Source organism: Haemaphysalis longicornis, unplaced genomic scaffold, assembly GCF_048455015.1.
Source record: "Haemaphysalis longicornis isolate Haplotype H1 unplaced genomic scaffold, Haemaphysalis longicornis Haplotype H1 scaffold_5, whole genome shotgun sequence".
Lineage (NCBI taxonomy): Eukaryota > Metazoa > Arthropoda > Arachnida > Ixodida > Ixodidae > Haemaphysalis > Haemaphysalis longicornis.
The window spans coordinates 115264854-115287944 of record NW_027526385.1 but is presented as its reverse complement, the minus strand read 5'-3'; the positions used below and the strand labels follow the sequence as shown (position 1 = coordinate 115287944).

Here is a 23091-nt window from a genome sequence, read left to right as displayed (position 1 = left end):
ACGTAAGGCGTGTTCGTAGCACTTACTCCTGTCCCGGTTTTGTAGCGCAGTGGGACGAGCGCCACGTTCCTCCCGTTGCTGCCAGAAATTCGTGGGATTGAAACCGGGCGCCGCTATTTCTTTTTTATATAGTGTAGGGGGAGAGGTGCGGGCCCCAGACGACAGAGGGTCGACTAAGAGATGCTTTGTATCTAAAATATGTAGGGGAGGGCAATATGTCAAGGCTGCACCACAGAAACCCAGCACATGCTGCGTGCTACAAGTACATCGGTTCTTTGGCGTCCTCCTCGCTGATTGGCTCATCCAAACCACATGCCATTTTCATGAGAGGTTCAAACAGGATATACAACAACATGCTCGGCGGGAGTGACACGCTGCGAGATACTAGAGAGTTTTAGCTGACCGTTTTTGACGCTCCGCTATGCTCCCGACGTGCCGCTCAGCACAACCGGAGCGTCAGCAGCCGAAAGGCTTTTATCTAAGCGATAACCGTATCTCCTTCGACGGGGAATGATTCGCGTGACTGGTCGTTTCGCGCGCGCGTGAAAACCGAAACTTCATCCTAAAGGAAACAAGAATTCGTATTTGGTCGCCCAAACAAAGCAAAATACCGTGTTTCTTGGCCTCATTTAACCTTTTTTTTTGTAAATGTAGTCGCTGACATGGTATAATTTTTCTAAATAACTATAAACAAGCCGATGAATTTTGGAATAGCCAAGCCAAGGCTGTCTTTCTCGGCGCTGCATAGAAGCAGCCCCGCGCTTCGGTCGACGTTTTTCGCTTCCGTTTTAAAGATCTTTGAGGTGTGTGGCACCATTGCCTATTCGGAAGCGCTTTCGTGGCTTCGTCGGCCGTGTTTCAACTGAAGAAGTGAAGTTCGCCCTAGCGGGCTCGCATCGCGGGTGCAGCCATGTTGTATTGCCGCACGGTAGCGTGAGCTGCCGCGACGGTCCGCTAAGAGGCCCCGGTTAGCGGAGCGGGGCCCCGCTCCGGTATCGCAGGTAGCGCGCTAGCGTGCCACGCATGCGCAATGGCGCTCCCGATTGCTATCGGAGCGGAGCGGACCGTCAGAAACGGTCAGCTAAAACTCTCTAATGAGATGGTAGCACATGCCATCGTGCGTTCGCTGATCACGCGATCGCTTACAGAGACGCAGTAGCTATGTGCGATTACCAAGAAGGCTGCAGCTTGTGCTGTGCACAAATTTCTGACCTGACCCCCCCCCCCTTGGTGAACCACCTTACCTCGTTGAACGGTGTCTCACCTTCTTAGCTTCTTTTGGGAGAAAAAATTGCGGCATCATGGTAAATTGGTTTTATAATTGACTCTTTCGGTGGCGCTAGGGTGGAGTCAGTGCTGCAACATCTTTCCAGCTTTAGACCGGCTGACCTAACGCAACAACTATCTAACCAACCTTTTAAGCCTTTGAAGCTATTCTTTACACCAGTTAGCATAGATTCGCCCAAACTTTTCTTTCAAGCATCCTAATGCACTTTAGTTATGAAACCAACTTTCATAATTGTTCGGGGGCTGCACAGAAAGTCTATAAGACACTCGTAGGAAAGTTCAAAATTTTGACCACCAGGCAACTATGACGCTGCAAGCGCCAGTTTAAAAACCGTCTTTTTTTCAATTTTCACAGGTAGCTAAAAATTGAAGCATAAGCCTACCAATAAAATCTAGTAAGGGATTATTAGGATTGAAACAAATCCGACGCACCCAATAATAATATCGCTAGACCCTGTTAGGTGTTGTTTTATTCCAGGCATTGAACCGCAGTATTTTCTTTACTTTCCGCTTCTTTTATGCCGTTTTGGTATGTACAGTGCGCGTCAGGCTTGTCTAGGGCAAGCGAGCGCGCGGCTTCCGAGCATGCTGGCGACATCTGCTGATAGTGGCTGGGTTGGAGATAGCTTGCCATTGCGCGTGCGTGGATCTCGGACAGGCTCGGGTCGGTCGTCTTATAGCATGGGCCTCCCAAACTTACAGACGCCCCGCCCCACAAGGGGCGCTTTTATTCTGAAGTGCAAATCGTAGGCGGTGACACGGGGTAAGCGTGTAATTTGACGCCATGCATTATCAGTGCCGCCGTTAATTAATCGCACAAAAGTTTCAACGGAAAGCCCTGCAGTGCGTTCTTGTTGCGTGCTTTTCGTTTGCTAAACATGAGATTCAGAAGATTAGCGGAGGTCGTTTTCTAGCATTGCGTAACCGCCTGATGGGTTATTGCACCGCGTGGAACGACGCGTCTATCTGGCCTGTCAACGCTCCCGGCTGCCACTGTGAAAGACAATTGCCCCTCGAGGGTGGTGGCGACTGCAAATTCGAGCTGCACATGCATAACGAAGACCGGCCTGGCCCTGTCCGAGATCGGCGCACGCGCAATGGCAAGCTATCTCTAACCCAGCCGCTATCAGCAGATGTCGCCCGCACGCTCCCAAGCCGCGCGCTCGCTTGCCCTAGACAAGCCTGACGCGCACTGTACTTGCATGCTGTACGTGTTTAACTATATTTTTCTGCTCCTAATGTATCGATCTGTATAAATCTGTGACGTCATGCTATGCGAAGACGTTTTTATCACCAGTGCTCCTTCCCTTTCCTCCCTCTCAACCCCTCTGGCGCAACGTTATATTTACCCGCGCTACTACAATGAACGTTTGTCTTGGCACAGTCACTTCCTGGGCATGTTCGTTTCAGCGGCGACGATGGTGGGAGGAAAACGGTGTGTCCACTCATTCCCCCATGGCTGTCATCCCCAGAAGAGGATACACCAGCCTGCCGCAGTTTGACGGGTCGAGCTACAAGGGGCCAGCTTACCGAGTTCGGCTGCAAGCCTTCTTCGATGGCATTGGCATAACGGAAGACAAAAAGAAACGATCCCTGCGGGTAACTGCACTTTCCACTTACTCTGTGGACGTACTAAGTGGACGATGTGCTCCGGACAAGGTGAATAAACTTTCGTACTCCCAACTGGTAGCCTTGCCACAGCAGCACCTTTCCGCACAACTAAACGACAAAGCAAAGTCTTGCAAGTTCTTCACCGGCAGCCAGCTTCCCAGAGAACCGGTCAAGGATTTTATCGTGGCGATTCTACAGATAGTGGAATACTGCAGTTTTGCACATGATTGGGTAGAATGCTAAGAGATCGCTTCGTGCGTGGGCTCCACAGCGCAGAAGTGCGCCGGCAGCTATCCGCAAAACCACAGCTCACGAGTTGTGAAGCGGAAGAAATTGATATATCCGCCAAATGGCCGAAGTTAACGTGCAAGAGATGGTATGTTACGGCGCTGAGGGGAGTGTACATGCGCTGGGAGGCCAGTCTTATCACCCAAAAAGCCGACCACAGAATGTTTCATGCTGCCGCTCCGGAGTAAAAGGGCACGGACCTGACGATGGCCGCTTCGGCTCGGCGTCATGCTTCAGGTGCATACAACGAGGTCATATCGCCCGAGCCTGTTGCCGCCGTGGGAGTGGTTTCAGGGGGGTGCCACCAGTGCACCAAGTACACGCCTTGTCTTCGCGGGAGGAAGACACGGGCACGGACGGTATGTTCGCGCTGGAGGCAGCGAACAGTCATATCGGCCATGTCGGCATTACGCAACCCATCGTGCGCACCTTGGAGTGTACTGGGGTTCCAGTGGACATGCAGGTCGACACAGGCTCGCCGGTTTCGGTCATCACGTGGCCCACATATGAGCGGAACAAAGCAGCGTGGCCCAAGCTACGTGGTTCACCATTGAAACTGACCTGCTTCCTGGGACGGCTTCCAGTGCGGGGGCAACTTAAGCTCAAGGTTTTGTGCGGAAACTTGTCGACGGATGGGGCTTTGCAAGTCCTTGGTTGCTCCGGCCCCAACCTCTGCGGACGCGACCTGATTCAAGCGTTCCACATGCTCGAGGCACCGTTCATGAACGTGAACACATCAGGAGAGCAACTGCCGTTAGTCGGTGCTGACGACGTTAACGTGGACCGGTTGCGAGCAGAATTCGCTGATGTGTTCGCGCCAGGTTTATTTCTCATAAATGTTCCTCCAGTACACTTCTAGAGGCGAGAAAACGTCGCGCATAAATTGTGGAAAGCAGGCGAATTTTCCTATGCTTTTCGAATAAAAATCGACACAGAACTTGACCACGTTTCCGATGCCGGCGTTGGTGTCCCGGTGCATAATTCCAAGTTGGCCGCCCCATTGGTACATGTAGTGAAACTTAATGCCTGCATCCGCCTTTCCTACGATTTTAAACCAACAGTAAACAAAGCCTGTCACAATGAGCAATATCTGTTGCCATGGTAGCAGGATATCTCTGTGAAATTAAACGGCGGGGAAGTTTTTACCATGATAGACTCGCAGGACGCGTACAATCAAATTACGTTGGAGGAACAAGCCATACTACTGATCACCAAAAACACGCATACCGGACTATTTACCTCCACTCGCCTGCTTTTTGGAGCTACGTCCGTAACGGCAGTGTTAGAGCGCCTGTTAAGGGTGGCCGTCCATACAGCTACGGTAGAAGTTTGGTGACAGCCCATACCAATGTGAAGCACTCACGTTCACTAATACAGTAGTTGCATTCAGCTGCAGATAAGAGGCGGCTTGCATTAGCGTACACGCGATCTTGGACCCGCTGGAGTTGCGCCATAATCGCTCTAATATCATGGCCGCTGGCATCAGTGCAAACTTTAGTAGGGGCGTAAGTATCAAAATGGCCTTTAATAGGAGTCCTTCTTGAACAGGCCACAAGCAAAAAGGTACAGTTTTCTAAAGAAGCTGTTTAGAGGGCATGCGATGTCAGCAAAACCTCGAATGGAGCTGCAAAAGTACGAGCATAACCCAAGAAGGCCACGTACGTCTTTGGAAGTAGGGATAGGAAATTTGTCGACTGCCTTGAGCTTTCCTGGGTAAGGTTGAACACACCAGGCGTCGACATGATGGCTGAGGATGGTAATTTTCTGTACTCCAAAATGGATCTTGGCGGAGTTCAGCTGGAGGCCGGCTTTACCGAAAACGGTAATGATGGCAGATAAACCAGAAAGATAAGTCGCTGTCACCGGTTTCCTCAAATAGGGTGCACTGTCAGAAGATATGGGGAGTCGTCTCAAGCGAGCCAACAAACCCCACCGAATCCACAGGGCACAGGTGACGAAGGGGGTGGCCGTCTGATGTGCGGCTTTCGCCGACCAGAGCGGCAAGAATGAGTAAGAGCCTTGAAGAAAAACAGCTCAAAGACGTATATTTATAAAGGCAAAATACTGTACAAGCACAAGGTAATAAATCGATAGTGACAGACAACTTAGATCGAATTCTATAGATCAAGAAACAGTCCAATATTAGGCAAAATGATACAAACAGGACTGTTAACAAATGAATATTACGAAGCGGAGTAGTTACAAAAAACGGACAGTTCGATGCATATGAGATACAGAGCCCCACAATATTCACCGAGCGAGCCGGACGATGCACCGCTGTCGGAGGCGATTCGGCTACCTGGGAAGCGTGGCTTCGCTGTAGGCCAGGCCGTCCGAGACGTTCACGGTGATTCGAAGCCCGGGAGTACGATGAAGTCTTCCAGGGCGCGGATCAACGATGGTGTGATGCACAAACTGGCAGGCGCCGTTGTCACATCACGACTTCCAACGTGGCTCCTTTGCTGAGACGCGGCTTCTTTTTTATAACCACGTGGGTGCGGAGAGGGAGGGCACAACACACAACGCACCCGCCGCCGTCAGTGAATAACTTCCCTCTTTCACCCTTCTAGAATCGTCGGTGCGCTTTAGCACTGGCAAGGCCACGCGCACCTCCTCGAAAGTACTGGAAGCTTCGATGAAACCGGAGCGGCGGGGGTTTAATTTTTTTGTTCTCTTGCGGCGAGCCGTCGAGTGATCGTGTTACTGCTTCTTCGTTCGAGAAAGCTCTAGCATTGTCTCGGGGTGAATTAAACTGAACTGAATGAATCAAACGACTGCAAGAAGAATTAGGCGCTGTACAATAAAATGAAAAAATTATAAAGTACTTTTAGACGTCGTACGCTCGAGTTTGTGACAGTCGAAAATGTAGGGGAGAAAACGATCGCATCTTCAACGCAACAAAGTCTTGTGCACCCCGTAAAGATGTGTAGGAGTGACTTTATTTTGCGCTCAAATGTTGCTGGCGGATTGCAAAACCGAACGGCACGACCTAAAACTGTTGAAGGCCATCAGGTGTAATGAAAAAGTTATTCTGTGCATGTTTTGCATGGTAATTTGCCAGTAGCCTGAGCGGAGGTCTATCGATGAGAAGTACTTGGCTCCGCGGAGACAATCGAAGGCATCGTTTATCCAGGGTAAGGGGCTGTAGGGCGCTATGTTGGGCGAGAAAAAGGAGCCTCGGGCAGGACGACCGTTTATCGCAAGGCAAAACAGATTCTATTTTGTTACACACAGCGAGACCCCGTGTCCTCGTTGCGACCGCGCAGCCTTGCAGGCTGTAACGCCATGTCGATCGTACTGCTGCGCGAGGAGCGGCGCTCGATCCAGCGATGTCACTGGAGCTGCTGCTAGAGGGTTCCGCTTCAAGAAAGGAGCTAGACTGACGATAAAAAAAGTCATGCTAATTTCCCGTGGACACATCGGGGGGGGGGGGGGGGTCTTGTAAGGGGTAGAGCAGTTTCAAACGAAAAGACTTCGGCGGGAGGCTTGAGGTACGCGGGCTTCAATTGTTCAATGGACACGGTGTCTTGGGTTCCATTGCCATCCACAGGAAAACTAGTCGAGGTACGCTGAACGACCGGATAGGGACCAAGGTAATGAGGCCGCAATGGTCCTCGGACGGATCCGTAGCGCACGTACACATGCGTGGCAGTTTTGAAGTCACGGTGCGTGTATGTCGTCGGGTACTTTGCAAGGCGTGTGGGTTGAGGCCGAAGGTGCCGAGAAACCTCTCGTAGGTGATCGACGTAGTCACTTAGAGGGACAGGTTGCGAAGACTCGTCAAACAAGCCAATTGGCAAACGCAGAGGTGTGCCATAGACGAACCCAACAGACGTGCACGAGAGGTTCACTTTGTAAGCGTTCCGGATTCTGAGGAGTGTCAGTGGTAGTCGTTGGTCCCACTCGGTTGGGCTGCAGTGCGCAGTGAGTGAAGACTTGAGGTGTTGGTGGAAACGCTTGACGACGGTTTGATGGCGGGTGCTACTCAGCTGTTCGGAGATGAGTCGTGCCGAGAAGGTTTAGTAATTCTGTGAACACGGATGACTCGAACTGCCTGCCGCGATAGGTCACAACAGTGGAAGGGCATCCGTAGCGCGACACCCAGGTAGAGACAAAGGCAGAAGCAACTGTGGATGCCGTGATGTCGGGAAGAGGGCAGGCCTCGGGCCATCGTGTACAGTGGTGAACTCCGCTCAGGATGCACCGGTAACCTTGGCAAGAAGGCAGGGGGCTAACGAGGTCAACGTGAACGACCGAAAATCGTTCATGAGGCGTGACGAATGGCTTGGCCGGCGGAAGGAAATGCCGTTGAATTTTTGAACTCTGGCACGGCGTGCATTCTGGTACCCAGTCTGGAATGTCAGCGTTCACACTTGGCCAAGCGTAGCTGGACGCAATGAGTTTTTGAGATGCCCGAATGCCGTAGTGGGCCATGTTATGAATAGCGTTAAACATGCGGTGACGATGTGAGGCAGGCTGGAAGGGTTGGGGAACACATGTGGACGTGTCGCAGACGATGGTCACACCACGAAACAGGGCTTCTTCAAGCCTAATTGATGTAGGACTCCCCGCAGACAGGAGAGCTCGTTGTCGATGGCTTGTGTCGTATCCAGTTCGTGTACGTCAAGCGGTTCGGTACGTCCTCCCTGCATTCTTGGTGAAATGGCATTTACATCGTCCATGCGGATCAGTGTGTCTGCGGGGGCATTGGCCACACCACTGACGTGTTGGATGTCGGACGTGACCTCCGCGAAGTATGCTATTTGACGCAGCTCTCATGGAGTGTAGAGGGAGCCAGGCAGTTTAAGGGGAACATGAGCGGCTTGGTTTCGGTGAAGGTCATGAACTTGCACCCTTCGAGGTGAGTTTGATGTGATGAACAGCAAGGTGCATGGCTAGTAGTTCGCAGCCGAAAACGCTATATCGTTTCTGAGGCGGAGTCGTGCGGTTGGAGAGAAAGGCTAGCGGTTGCCATGTACATTTAACTCGCTGCTGAAGGACAGCTTCGACGGTAGAAATTGATGCGTTGATCATGAGTGCCGAAGGAAACTGGGATTCTGATGAGCCCGCACTGGAGCGTCGGCGAGAGCGCGTTTGATGGCTTTAAATGCACTGTCAGCTGCAGCGTCTCAATCAAGTGAAGTAGATGAGCGTTTGGTGGAAAGCAGCCTGTCGATAGGTTCGAGCATCTTGGCACAGCTCTTGATAAAGGGGAGGTAGATATTTACCAGTACTAGGAACTGGCGGAGCTTTGTCACCGACACTGGCTTAAGAAAGTCGATGATTGTCTCAACCTTGGCCAAAAATGGACATATGCCAATGGCGTTCAAACGATGACCAAGGAAACCCAGAGCAGTGGCACCTAACTCGCTCTTGGAGACGTTGATGACGATGCTGTGAGTAGCGAGGCGCTCGAAGAGAAGGCGAAGATGCTTCAGATGCTCATCCAGGGATGCGCTGGCCACCAGAATTTCGTCAACGTAGGCATAGACGAACAGTAGCCCTCGTGTGACGGCTGGAATGTTTGTGCACCGCTGCGGAGTCCAAATGGAATGCGCAAAAATTCGAACAGGCCGAATTCGGTTGTGATTGCAGATTTGGGGATGTGTTCTGCCACGGGGATCTGGTGGTACGCCCGAACTGGACGAGCATCTGAAGCATCTTCGCTTGAAGCATCTTCGCAGCAGCCCCATTGACATGGCGTCACACGGTGCACGGCCGCGGGGGTGGGGGGGCACGAGGAGACGGGGTCTCACTCCAGCTGTTTCGCTAATGTTGTTTAGATGTCTAGTCGACGCAGAAAACCCAGGTGCTTACTTTTTCTTGGCCAGGACGACCGGTGATTTCAAAGGGCTACGCGAAGGTCCATATTATCTTTTAAAAGCGCTTCGCCCACCTTCTTTCGAATAACCGGTCGTTCGGCGGCGGAAACACAGTACGGTTACCGATGGAGGGGGCTCGCGTCGCCAGTGTTGATTCAGTGTTTAAAAAATGTGGTTTCGTAAAAATGGCGGTCCTCAAAGTGGAAAGGGTCTCAAATGGCACTAAAAAGGTTGAAAAAGACGTCGATTTCTCCTGGTGTCACATCAGTGGCGGTTCACTTTCGGGGTCTCGCCGTGGGGCGTTTTACTTCGAAGATGAGAAGGTAGCAGCCGTTCACCTGAGTATTTTGCAAGGGTGAAGAGAAAGCAGTCCAGCCAAGGAAATTCTTCCTGGGACGACTGATGAGGACGAACCAAACATCAAAAGCAGAGGGGTGGCGTGACAGCAACCGTAATGAGGGATGAGAAAGGGTGATTTTATGTGAGAGCAGAACATTATTGATTGGGACAAGGACGTAAGAACCGTCGTGTACGGCAGGAGTATAAAAGATAAGGTATCAGACAGTCATTGGTGGCAAACGGGTGAACGTCTCCTAGCCGAGACATTTTAGTTCATCAGTTATAGGAGGGCAAGTGGTAGTTCAAGTAAAGCTTCACCCATGGAGTAGTCGATGAGCGCAAAATGTTCAGCACGGAAGTCGAGTACAAGTATGGTTTCTTGAGCCAAATGCGGCAGGGCATGAAATAACGCATTGATTTTGTGATTTGCGTTAGTAACACGAGCGGCAGACGCACCGAGAATAGGTTGCGTTCCCCCTTCGGCCACGCGTGCTATACAGGAAGGGTACGCAGTGAAGAATTTTTTGAGCTGTCAGCAAACATCAGTACTAAAACAGAAATTTGCGCACCGGCGTCCACTAACACCGGTATGCATACACGATCGACAATTATATATAGAAGGGTAGGACGTGGCGAAAGTGTCAAAAGAATGTTTTCTGCCCGGGTCGTCATTGCAGGGGCACGTCTATGCCCTGCATAGTGTAGTTTTTCGGACTGAGCGTCCGGTATAGGGGCGAGCAGAGGAACGGTGGGGCTGTGGCGACGGCGATAGGCAAAGGCGAGGGGACGGTGAGCGACTGGGGGAGGGGGGTCAATATATTTTCCGGAAGGCGAAAAGGCGTTCGTGTCGTCCTGAGACCGCCGCGTTTCGTCGTTTGGCATTGGTAGTTATGAAAGCCGCTTCGTCCAGCGCTAGTCCTGTGCCTTTTCCTTTGCATGCTGTCTCTACCTACGCTGTTTTTACGACGTTTTATTAGTTATAAAATCTGCAACAGGCTTAGGGGTGGGGCAGTGGCTTGGATACTAGCGAGAAATATGATCGACGCGGCTACAGGTAAAGCAAATTGGTTGGTTCTCAGGCGTACGCCACTCATCCGGGTTGCGATATCGAGTAGGCATTTACTTAGCACGGAGAGCACTGGGGGAGGCGGAAGATCACGGGTGCAAGGGGGACTTGACGGAGCACAGCGAGCCGAGGCCAGCATTTCGATAATTCTGGCATACTTCAGTCTGGAACTTGGCTGCTTGGTCTGCGGAGCAACTGAAGGTTGCTGGAGCCATAACCTTGAGCTCCAGGCGTACAATGCGTACCACGTTCTCGGGTGAACATATCGAGTGGAGTAGGAGGTGAGCCCTCGAAGGAGAATGTTGCCGCTTTGTTTGGGAGCCTCGTGAAGCTGTGTACAATGCGGCGACAATCCGCAGGTGCTCCACCCACGGTCGGCAGTTCTTGACAGCGACCAAGTGAAAGGGGTCATGGGCAATGCTTCTTAAGATGTGGCCGACAATTTTAGGCTCGGGAATTGTGCAGTCTCTGTTGGCAATAAAGGAAATAATATCTTGTATGTATGCTGAATACGGCTCCTTGGCTGTGCGGAATGCACGTGCGTAACGCTTTTACTTGGCAGCGAGATGACGTCCAAGGGGCTTCCAAAACAACATTTCGCCCGTCTTTTGCAGGTCTCTTGGCTAGTGAGCTGAAGTTCATTGCTATTATACCACTTGGGCGCCATTTCTTTGGTATGGAACATAATGTTGGTCAGCATGATCACAGGATCCCAGCTACTTATACGCTCATAAAGGGTAAGCCAGTCATGGACGTCGACGTCGCCGCAGCCATAAAAATCCAGGATCCAGGGGGTAGAACAACACAATCGCCGGTGGCATCCCAATTGATCCGTTGATAGGGGTGCTCAGAATAGTGAGGCATGGTGTCCTGAAGAAGCTGGCGTACGCTCCAAAGCTTGTTTACCTCACAGGATCGTGACAAGGTGAGACGAGGTCGACGCGGTAAGAATTAGCTATATATACAATATTTACAAGTGGGGAAAATTGGAGGCACAGGAGATGAACTTTTTGGCTCCTGCCGGGCGTCATAACTTCACGTGTGGCCACATGCCCTTCATGGGGATTATTCTTCCTAGCCACGGCGTCACAACTTCACCAAGGAGGGCTGCTCCGAAGCAATATACTGTAGGAATACCAAGGATGTTAAATCGCAGTTGTTGGATACAAACAGGGTAGATAACCGCATGAGGCATTCGTCAAACAGTTTAGTACAAAGGGGAATTTTGATAATGAAGTTTTAGTCGTTCATTTATTGTAATAGCACTTTGTAAAATCCGCTAGTGCAACTTCATGAATAGTATCCGTAAGAACAAGAAAAGTAAGGCATATGTCAAAGCGAAACCCCTTCCGTGCATATTACCAAAGCATCAGCGTTACTAAAAAGTACTGAAGAGCACAATAATACATGTTTCCATTGTGCATTTTGCTAGCAGAATTCGGGCAGAAATTGCCAGCTGATATTTGTTCTATAAATAAAAAAGTAGTAGTAAAGCCTGTTTTTTTGTGCTGTCACCTAAAAAAAGAACAGCTTCGAAAAGTCTCGGCAATTCCCAAAACCGCTAGCACTGTTCAACAAACCATTGCATGCATAAACAAAAACGGCTCAAAGGAACTCCCATATGGCGAAATGCGGAACCTCCCGTGCATTCGAGATGTTATCGCGTGTTCAAGGTCCCCAGATGGTCAAAATTATTGCGGAGGCCTCCACTACAGTGCGCTTCATCGCCACTTCAGCGTCGGCGCGTTAAACCTCATAACCAATTAGTAGCGCCCATCAAATGCGCGGCTTTGGTACACTGCGGAACGGACAAAAAGTTTCTAAAAATCAATAAAACAACGCCGAACACAACAATATGGTAGTCACAGACAAGAATGCAGGCTGCCTTCTCACACGCACACCCTGCCCAAGCAACTGAATCATGCTCACTGGCCGTCGAGGTACGTCTAAGTCCTGTTTAACAATGCAATTTGAATAGCATTCGTAATATTGTAGGCTTCTTCCTGAGTTTCACCGATCTGCTACCCCATCTTCGAAAATGAAAAGAATAGGCGTGGGGCGATAGGGAGAAACCATATTAGCTTATGCCGTATAATTAAAAATATAGGCCTATGATCACAATTTTTCATTGAATAGCGATGTTGCTTTAGCCTAGGTTTTTTTATGAAGCTCAGTACGGCCTGTATGCTCGTTGACATATGCAAATGGTATTGGGTAAACTCCACGCAACACAACTGCGGAGAACGTTGAATGCTTGAGACAACAGGTGCCGTGAATACTCTCCACCTTTATGCCTATGTATAGGGATGCCCTCTAGAACCTGTTAGCTGGCGAGCACAAACCATCCCATTACATTTTCCTCCTTATTTTATTTCAAGCGATATTTCGCGGTGAGTTTTCGCTTGTTTCTTTCTCCAGGAAAGCTTCTCTCCAGACTTACCTTGTTAAGCAGCTCTTACTGGCCCAAGATGTATCAACGGCAGAGCTGTTTATGCCGACACAAAGCCATCCGGCGTACACAGAAAACGCCCAGCGCAAATAAGCGCGTGCCTCGCGGTGACCAACCGGCGTCTCCGACGGGATGCGCCCGGCGCGGTTTTCGTGCAGCGTCGTTAGCAAAAAAAAACTACCACGCGCACGTAAGCGCGTACTTTCCGGTGAACACCCAGCGTAGTCAAGGCTTTGGCGTGGGCTTACGCCTCATGAGGAGCTCCCGTTTTCTTCGTTTTTGTCGTGTAGCCACAACGGGCCACCGCCCGCCACGTCAAAGACGATGACAACGAATCTTTCAAGCTATTCCTTCCCACTCCACACGCGGATACAGTCACTCAGAGAGCTGACGAAGGAGTGGAGCTATAACGAGGCGAGACCGTGATAAAATAGGATTTACTGTAGGGGACTGTGCCTCCGGAATACGACGATGAACGCAACTACGGCATTCGCTACTAAATACAACACTGCCCGTACTTTAATGGTCTTTACTTTACAGTGCCTTAAAAACGAGTTTACACTGCTGGGGTCCGGCTGCTCCCCTATCCTGGGATCCGATATCAGTGCTGGGAGAAACTAAGTCGATCCCAGCTCTGCTGTTATTCCAGCCCCTCATCCTTACTCAAAGCTGCGCCAATTTTTGTAATGCCGTTGGTTATATTCTTTAAATACTTTAGCTATTCAGAGCAGCTGTAAGCCATGGAACTATACAAGCAGCCTAAAAAACTGAACACAGTGTAGGACATTGATATGCCGTTATAACACTTCTTACTCATTCTACTCGAACAGAATATCTCTTTTGGGGGATTTAGGGCCCGGAGTTTATTACAAAAGCCTTACCTAGAAAATATTTTACACTGTAAATACTGTAGCAACCTATTTTTTTCCTTTGGCACCCCAAAGTATACAAGCGTGATATGCCATGAAAGCTTCGAAAACAATTCACTATTGTGCCATCCTTCATTTTGTACACAAACAGCATCCCACCTTTGAATGACTAAAAGTTCGTGAAAAGATATATAGGCCCGTTTGAGACGCTCCGCACATTTGATTTGCAGTTTCAGCTTGTACCGTGAAGATAGCAACGACGGGCTTATGAAAGAATACGGTAGCAGGGAGGGGTAAAATCGAGAAATAAAATATCTAGTTCGGATAAATGCAGCGGGTTATTGGAGTAGCAATGAATTCAAATCAAAATCATCTGTAGCGCCCTGCTAACCGACCTATGCGATATTCATAAACCGTTTTTCTACTTACTGACAATTACCCCAAGCTGGCGGGTACATTGCCAGAAATTATTTACCCACAGCACGAAACATCAAGCGGAAGAAGCTATGCTGTTGAAGATACAGGCACTGCTGCTAGCCGACACTTGAAAAAGCGCACGAGTAGCAGTGTATAACACGTCAAGGCAAGAATCTCTCCTGGTTTGTGCGCATTCTTCTCTGGAGAAAGGCGCAATTTGTATTGTCTTGCGATTAGGGGCGTGTGCTTCGCCGCATGGAAAAAAATATTCAGTACTCCACAGTTTGGTGACCATGTTTTCATGCCCGCTCTAGAGCCAGAATAAACCTGGAAAGATCAGTTTTTTTTTTCGGAAAACCCCCTTCACCTCAACTTACAGAACTAAAAACATTCAGAATATGAACTGCGTCTAACCTGCGAAACTAAAAAGCAGTTTTGTGAGATTCTACATCAATATGTCAGTTTGTACTGTATTGGTGTTTAATTTTTGCTGCCTCAACACCTTCAACAAAAAACCACGTGAGTCTAAGGAATGTAAGAAATCTTTGTTGAGATGTCAGTTTCTGGCTCGTTGGATGTTTCAGGCTCCTTCTACTTTCGATACCCCTAACCTGACTCGATCTTTCAAAACACGCACCTTTTGTGTCCAAATAGTACGTTATTCTGAAGATCGCCTTGCTTGAGCTTTCATTTATTCTGAGTGAAGGATGTATATGTTAGAGAACCAACTTTTTTTGCTAGATTATAAAAAAAACACTGAAAATTATTCACCGAGATTTGTATCCTTCCTTTGAAAGCTAAAGCTCTATTAGGGGAACTGATGCCGTCTTTTGACAAAAAGTAAAGCATGTCTTGTCCCCGTAGGCCATTTTATCTACCAAAGGCTCTGGCAAGATCTCGCGACACACGGCGTCTGCAAGATAGCGGAGTTCCATTGCGTAAGAGTGGCTACTTGAATATCGCGAAAAATGAACGGTTATAGATTTGACAGCATACGCATCTGTCATAAGCAGGGAGTACAATAGTATACCGTTTTCTCTTAAACACGTATCTGTCTGTATACATTTCGATTGTTGTAATGTGCTTTACTTAGTGCGCAAGAAATCCTGCCGTGGGTTCGTCCTTCGTTCGCGCTTTGCATGCCATTTAATAAATTACTCTGAAACAATTTTGGTGCATATGGAGCATTGAGCAGAAATAAAGGTGGACCTGGGCAAGGTATTACATATATTTTGTTATACGCCCTCAGAAAGAGCCTACGTTTTATGCCGTATTTTAACCAGGAGAAAAATAAACGCTCTCGCCAATTTTTTTTTGTAATTTGCCACTGCAATTTTTTGTCTTTGCCCGTATTGTTTCTTGTCTTTGTATATATTGTTTTACACTCCGCTCTCGTCTGATGTTTAAGCATTAGATATAATTTCAACCAAAAATTTAGGGTCTTTCAAGTGTACCGGAAACAGCTTCTTCCACGAAATAAAAATCATTCCAATTTATGCTATCTTGCATCAAAATTGCCACGTCTGATCAGTAATGATCTACTAAGCCCAAACGAAGGAAAACCTTCCCGCATGTGTGACGTTCGCGCAAGCTGGAATAACGAAATCAGGGGTACATACTTTTATAATTGTGTTTTAGAGCAAAAGCTATACTACGCTACACCTTTAAAAGGCGTTGATTGCGTTGCAATGACCTTCGGCCACAAAAACACCTGGGCAAGTTATCCAGTTGCGGGCAGACAAAGTCACCATACAACAAATCATATGGGCTTGCACACAGAAATATTGCGCATGTGTTAAAGATTCCGAGTTGACACATCATAAATACCAGGGCACAAGAGGAATTGAGGCCGCAGTGCTCAGCTCAAGTGTTGCCTGGTGTGGCGATTTGTCGCCACACCAGCGGTTTGAACAATCGTGGTGACGGGAAGTTCAGTTTGGAAACCTGGACACTTTCTGAGCTTTGGAACAATGGTGGCTTTCAATATTTCCCGGCTCTGCAGACACCCCGCGTTCCACAAAAAGAGCCTGATAGGACTTTACATCCCTACAATCAATCAAAGTGAACAAACAGAACCAAACAAACCTTTAGGCAGTTGGCAGATACACTCTTTGAACTAAGAACTTTTTTTACAAACATCAGCATGGTCTCAGAACGATCTACTTTTGCGAAACCCGACTCCAGAAGTTTAACAATTACATATTGTCTGTTGTTTATAGGGATCCAACGTTGACTGCGTATTTTAGACTTCAAAAAACATTTGACACAGACTCTCATCTCTTTCTGTTCTTGAAACTTAGAAAAAGTAACATGGATCCCCTAATTCTTAAGTGGGTGGAATGTTTTCTAACCAGCCGTACCCAAGAAGTAGCCAAGTTAAAGTTAATGGTTGCCACTCACCTGCTTCACTATAACTTCATGTGTACCGCAAGGTTCTGTGTTGGGCCCAGAATGTTTCTTATATATATATATATATATATATATATATATATATATATATATATATATATATATATATATATATGCAACATTCTTAGACACATTTGTTACTGAATGCGGCTTTTTTGCGACAGCTGCGTTGTCTACGGCCAAATATCTAGTATTGACTATTGCTTGCAACTTCGATCTGATCTGGACAACATTTCAGCATGGTGTTTTGAATGGTGCATGCAGCTTAATCTTTTTAAATGCCAACAAATGAAAGTTTCTCTAAGTCCCCACCCTCCTTTTCTTTATCCATATTTAATTAGGAATACTCTACTCACAACAGTTACCATGTTGAAATACCTTGGTATTTACATCACCAGCAACCTTTCTTGGAAAAGTCATGCAGATTGGGTACCTAACAATGCTAATCGCATGCTTTGCTATTTACGGTGCAATAGTCCGTTTGCTCCTATCTCTTTGAAATTACTGCTTTATAAAACGCTTGCTGCGACTAAACTCGAATATACTTCTCCTATATGGGATCCGCAGTTATTATCGCGTTTCTCCCCGTTTCAATCCATCCAGAACCGTGCCTTTCGTTTCATCATTTCCAACTACTATCGGCGAGCTACCGTAATATCAGTGAAAGCGAACCTTCACTTTCTCGCTTTGACAACTCGCTCGAAAATTGCAAGTTAATGCTTTTTCCACAAAATATGCTACAAAAACCCGGACATAAAGTGACATTGTTTCACCACCAACTTACAACAATTCCCCACATTTTGACCGCAGATAAAAGTTGCAGTCCCCGATTGCCAGACGAATGTACGTTTAACTTCATTTTTGCCGAGGACAGCATCGAACGGGAACAGCCTCCCCGCCCCAAATACGAGAAACCCTGATCCTGTTTCATTTAGGACGGCCATTATTTCTATGGTATACCCTCTAACTCCTCTCTGTAACACCTTTCGGGGCATTAGGAGTGTTGAAATAAATAAATAAATAAATAAACAAATAAAAAACGAATGAAACTTTATTGACACAAGGATGGCGATTCGGCCTATGTATGGGCGGGTGGGGAGGGTGGTGTCAATTCGGGAAAACTTTACATTCTCAGATGAACGCCAGTGCCCGCAGGGGCACCTTGTCTATTTAAGGTGACGGTAGTGGCGACACCGCGGACCACGAGCCCATGTGGGTTGGACCCACCCACGCCCCGGCTGTGCGTGGCTAAGCGTGTCCAGGGAAAAGGGCATCCTGGTGGCTGAGCCAAAGCCAGGGTTGTTTTGGACCTTTACGGCCCCCTGGTGGCGGCAACACTCCACTTTGGCCCCCGCTTCCTGCAGACGGTACCCCAGGATTGACCCGCCCTGGGGAAAGAAGCCAGTCGCCTTTTCCTATCTCCCTCACTCTCTCTCTTTTTCTGTCCTGTCATCTTTCCATGCCTGTCCTGTCACCTACTCTTTTCCTGTTTTTTCCCTTTTACCCTCAGGCGGCAAGGGTTAACATTGTGTAAAATGGCCTACCTAGACCACTTTCCATAAAGTTATAGTGGCCACGTATGGCTAGCGTGACTACCTGCACGCTCCCCTGGTTGGGCTCCGTGGTGGGCGGCCAGCGTGGCCACCGAAAAACACCAGCTTTCCACTTGGCTAAAAATAAGACACCTCTTGATCGGTCCCTGAAAAGGGCCCGGACCGAAGTTATCTCCCAGCACCTGCTGCAAAAAAACGGTGACAACTTCTCACGATTTTTTGTGGTTCAAGGAGTGAGAAGCCCATGCAGACAAAGTCTCCCTTTGCAATTGCCAAGGCCCTCAATCAGCCAGTCGGGACAAACTACAACGCCAGGAAACTCCAGAATGGAGATGTACTGGTAGAAGTACACACCAGAGAGCAGAGTGCAAAAATCGTGCAACTCGCAAAAATCGACAACAAGAACGTGACAGTGACAACGCACCGATCGCTAAACTTATCTAATCGCGTGATTTCCGAGTCCGAGCTTTTCCACTGCTCCGACGCGGAGATTGAGACCGAACTGTCGGAACAAGGAGTGGTCGCAGCACGTAGAATATTGATAAGGAAAAATGGAGAGGAAATTAAAACCAAACATGTTGTCTTAACATTCAGCTCTACTACGCCACCGGACTCAGTAAATGCAGCGTATCTGCGCTGCAGGGTGCGGCCCTACATTCCCAAACCAACGCGCTGCTTTCAGTGCCAACGGTTTGGTCACGGGTCTGGATCTTGTCGCGGCAAACCCACATGCGCTAGGTGTGGACGAAAAGCGCATGAGAACGAAAGATGCGAAAAAGAACCCCACTGCGTTAACTGTTCTGGCAACCATGGTGCGTACTCCAGATCCTGTCCGGTCTGGAAGAATGAGAAAGAAGTAATGACCATCAAGACAACACAGAATCTATCTTACCCTGAGGCTAAGAGAAGGCTAAGTTTCCAACAAAAAGGAACTTTTGCGGAGGTGGTGCGGCAGGGGCCGGCGCCATCGCTGGTGTCTGTAGGCACACAGGTCGAGCTGAGGGACCTGGTGTCAGCGGTACGGCCCCCTCCTGTCCCAGAGGCTGGGCTGCCCCAACGCCCGGCACTGACTCAGTCCACGCAGGTGGACCGAGTGGACCGCTCAGCGGACTGCTCACTCCCGCAGCCCTCTACACAAGTCGGGCCTGATGCCGTTGTACCGGCTACCGATGGGGTGAAGGAGGCTTCAGGGCTAACACGGAGCTCAGCGGGTTCTGCTCCGGCTGCACGGTCGGCTCCCCCTCCTCGGGGGACGGTCGACACGCCCCAGAAGAAGGCGCCTCCGGGAAGTGGCACTGCCGCAGGTGCGGCTCCTGCACGGCAACGGCCTGGGGAACCCCCCGACCCTCGAAGGGTACCGAAGGGCCGCGGGAAGCCTGGGCGTCCTGCAGGCGACAGTAGGAAAGAGGGAGAGGAGGAGATGGACGTGACCTCACCCATACCTCCTTGAATACAAAAGAGCAAACCCAAAAAGACTGTTATGGTGCGGATAATACAGTGGAACTGTCGTGGGCTATTGTGTAACATAGATGACATTCATGAATCGTTGGAGAAGTCCCAACCATCTATTGTCTGTCTTCAGGAAGCTCATTTATGTCCTGTGCACATAAATCCTTTCGGAAAATACAATCTCCACCGCAAAGACAGGACAAACTCACTTGTATCTGCTGGAGGAGTGGCAATCGTCACTCCCCAGTTGATCCCAACGAACGAACTGAAGCTTCAAACCACTTTGGAGGCAGTAGCCATAAGAACGCACATTGGAATAGCCCTCACGATTTGCTCCCTGTATATTCCACCAACCGCTCCAGTGACCCAGAACGATCTGTCCAGACTCATAGATGAGTTGCCTGAGCCTTTCCTGTTGCTGGTGGATCTCAATGCGCACAATGTACTGTGGGGAAGTGCAAGAAGTGACACACGAGGCCGACATATCGAGGCTGTAGTGTCCGCAACTCCTTTGCATTTATTCAATAATGGGAGTCCCACTTATATTAGCTCATCAACCCGCACCGAATCATGTATAGACATCTCTCTTGCAACGCCATCCCTAAGTACCTTTTTCACTTGGTCAACACTTCAAAATCCTCTCGGCAGTGACCACTACCCGGTTTTTCTGGACTCCACACCGGCAGTACCCATGCTACCAGTGCGCACCAAAAGGTGGAAGTTGGAGGAGGCCAACTGGTCTCTGTTCGAACAAGCATGTAAAATCGAATTGCACGAAATACAGGACTTGAGTGCAGATGAAACTTGCAGCCTAATAACTTCACGGCTCTTGGAAGCTGCAAAAGTGTCTATTCCCGAGTCCTCCGGGACACTCCCCAGGAGGCCAAAGCCGTGGTGTAACTCTGATTGCAGGGATGCCCGTAGGAAGCAAAACTGCGCATGGTCCCGTTTCAGACGCTACCCCACTGCCGAATGTCTAATAAACTTCAAACGACTCAGAGCAGAGGCGCGCAAGATAAGACGTCAGTCGAAAAAGGCTTCATGGCAGGACTTTGTAAGTTCCATAAGTAGTAACGTAAGCACAAAAACGGTCTGGGATAAGGTCAGGAAAGTGAATGGAACGTATACTGCATTTAATATGCCACTTTTTGATGGTAGCAAAAGCCTTGCTGAGCAGGCAAACATTCTAGCTGAATATTTTGCCAAAGTGTCCAGTTCAGCCCAATACTCTGAATCATTCCTCAGGTATAAAGAACGGGCTGAAAAAAGTATAATTAAGATAAACCTGAATAATGAAGAAGCATATAACGCACCTTTCTCTATGCCTGAACTACTTCTGGCGATTGCTCAGGGAAGCAGTCAGGCTGCAGGACCAGACCGAATACATTATGAAATGTTAAGACATCTAACCCCAAGAACCTTAAAAGTCATACTGCATTTCTTTAATAAAATATGGTTTGAAGCCTACTTTCCAGTAGCGTGGCAGGAAACCATTAGGCTCCCACTACTGAAGCCAGGTAAAGACCGTAGTGAACCAGCAAGCTACAGGCCAATTGCCTTGACAAGCTGCCTCGGGAAATGTGTTGAACGGATGATCAACAAGCGGCTCACTCACCTTCTTGAAGAAAATCACGTTATTGATGCCCTTCAGTTTGGTTTCCGTGCAAGGCACTCAACAACTGACCACCTTCTCCGTCTAGAAACGAAAATTAGGGAGTCCTTTGTTCAACGACAACACTGTCCCTCCGTATTTTTCGACTTGTCGAAGGCTTATGACACCACATGAAAACATGGTATAATGCTAGATCTGCAGGGTTATGGTGTAAAAGGCAGAATGCTTGGAATGCTGAAAAGTTACCTTTCCAATCGCTCCTTTCGAGTGAAATTTGGAACAGTATTATCGGATGTGTACACTCAAGAAAATGGCGTACCTCAGGGAGGTGTTCTTAGTGTTACCTTGTTCCTAATCAAGCTAAACTCAGTCGCACGTGTAATACCGAAATCTTTGGTGTATTCGCTTTATGCGGATGATATTCAGATCAGCTTTTTCCCGTGCAACTTAGCATCCTGCGAAAGGCAACTGCAAATGGGCATAAACCGTCTAGTGCAGTGGGCCGAGGAAAATGGATACAACTTTTTTGCAGAAAAAAGTCTGTGTGCCTTTCAGTCTGTACCGAGGAATTGTGTTAGATCCTCAGCTGCACATAAAATCGGCCCAAATCCCTGTTCGAACTGAGCACAAATTTCTTGGCTTAATATTCGACCAAAGGTAACATTTAAAAGCCATGTTAACTATCTAAAACACAAATGTCTGAAATCAATGAATGTTTTAAAACATTTATCCTACAGAACGTGGGGCTCAGATCGCACCTGCCTTTTGCGGCTGTACAACAGTGTAATCCGTTCCAAGTTGGATTATGGCTGCTTTATCTATGGATCTGGTCGCGAATCTGTACTCAAAGCGCTCGACACCGTTCACCACTGTGGCTTGAGAATAAGCAGCGGAGCCTTCCGGACATCTCCGGTGCAAAGCCTGTATGCAGAAACCAATCAATGGTAACTTACCAAACGGAGAGTACTCCTCGGAAACATGTACATAATGAGAATTCTTTCCTGCACAACTCACCCTTGTCGACAGCTGTTTCTGAAACCTCACTTTGAAACTCTCTTTACCCAGAGGCCTCGGACTATTCCAACCATGTTTTTCAGGTACCGCATTCTTAATGAAGCCCTTGACTTTTACGTAGATGATACCATGCTGGTCACCCACAGTACCGGTTATGCTCCATGTGAATACCGCAAGCCACAATGTGACTTTTCCCTGCTGAAGTACAATAAGCACAACACTCCCAAAGAACTACTACAGCAAGAGTTCTTTGATATCCAGTTCAGGTATGCTGGATGTGCTACTTACTTCACGGATGGTTCCAAAGGAGAAAGACATGTGGGAGCTGCTGCAATTGGACCTTATAATGACGAATGCCAACGGCTCAGACCTGACGCTAGTATCTTCACTGCTGAACTGCATGCCATACAGCTCGTTTTAAACAAAGTATGCACTGAAAGGACACCACAGTCAATCATCTTCTCTGACTCTCTCAGCGCGCTAGCAGCCCTGTGTTCGGGAAACAAAACCAAAAATCCACTTGTCCAACAAGTACTTAACCAACTAATGGACTGTAGCAAAAATCACTTAGACGTAAGTTTCTGTTGGGTACCGAGTCATGTAGGAATTGACGGCAATGAAAAGGCAGATGCCCTCGCAGCCCAGACAAAAGAGCTGGAGGTGACAGAAACTCGTTTACCCTACCAGGATTACAGACGGAGACTAAAATTATCAATAACGAAGAAGTGGCAGTCTGAATGGACAGAACTCAATGAAAACAAGCTCCACCTTGTGAAGCCGCACCTGAGAGAGTGGCAGAGCTGCAGACATAAAGAAAGATTTGTAGAGGTGGTGTTATGTCGCCTAAGAATTGGGCACACGCGCTTGACCCACAACTTCCTATTGCTGGGAGAAGACCCTCCAGAA

At 48.4% G+C, this 23091-nt stretch overlaps 1 pseudogene; it reads left to right on the top strand.

The window, feature by feature from the left end:
• The first annotated feature begins 2742 nt into the window (after window positions 1-2742).
• On the top strand, window positions 2743-4045 carry LOC144139866 (uncharacterized; annotated as a pseudogene).
• The last annotated feature ends 19046 nt before the right edge of the window (window positions 4046-23091 follow it).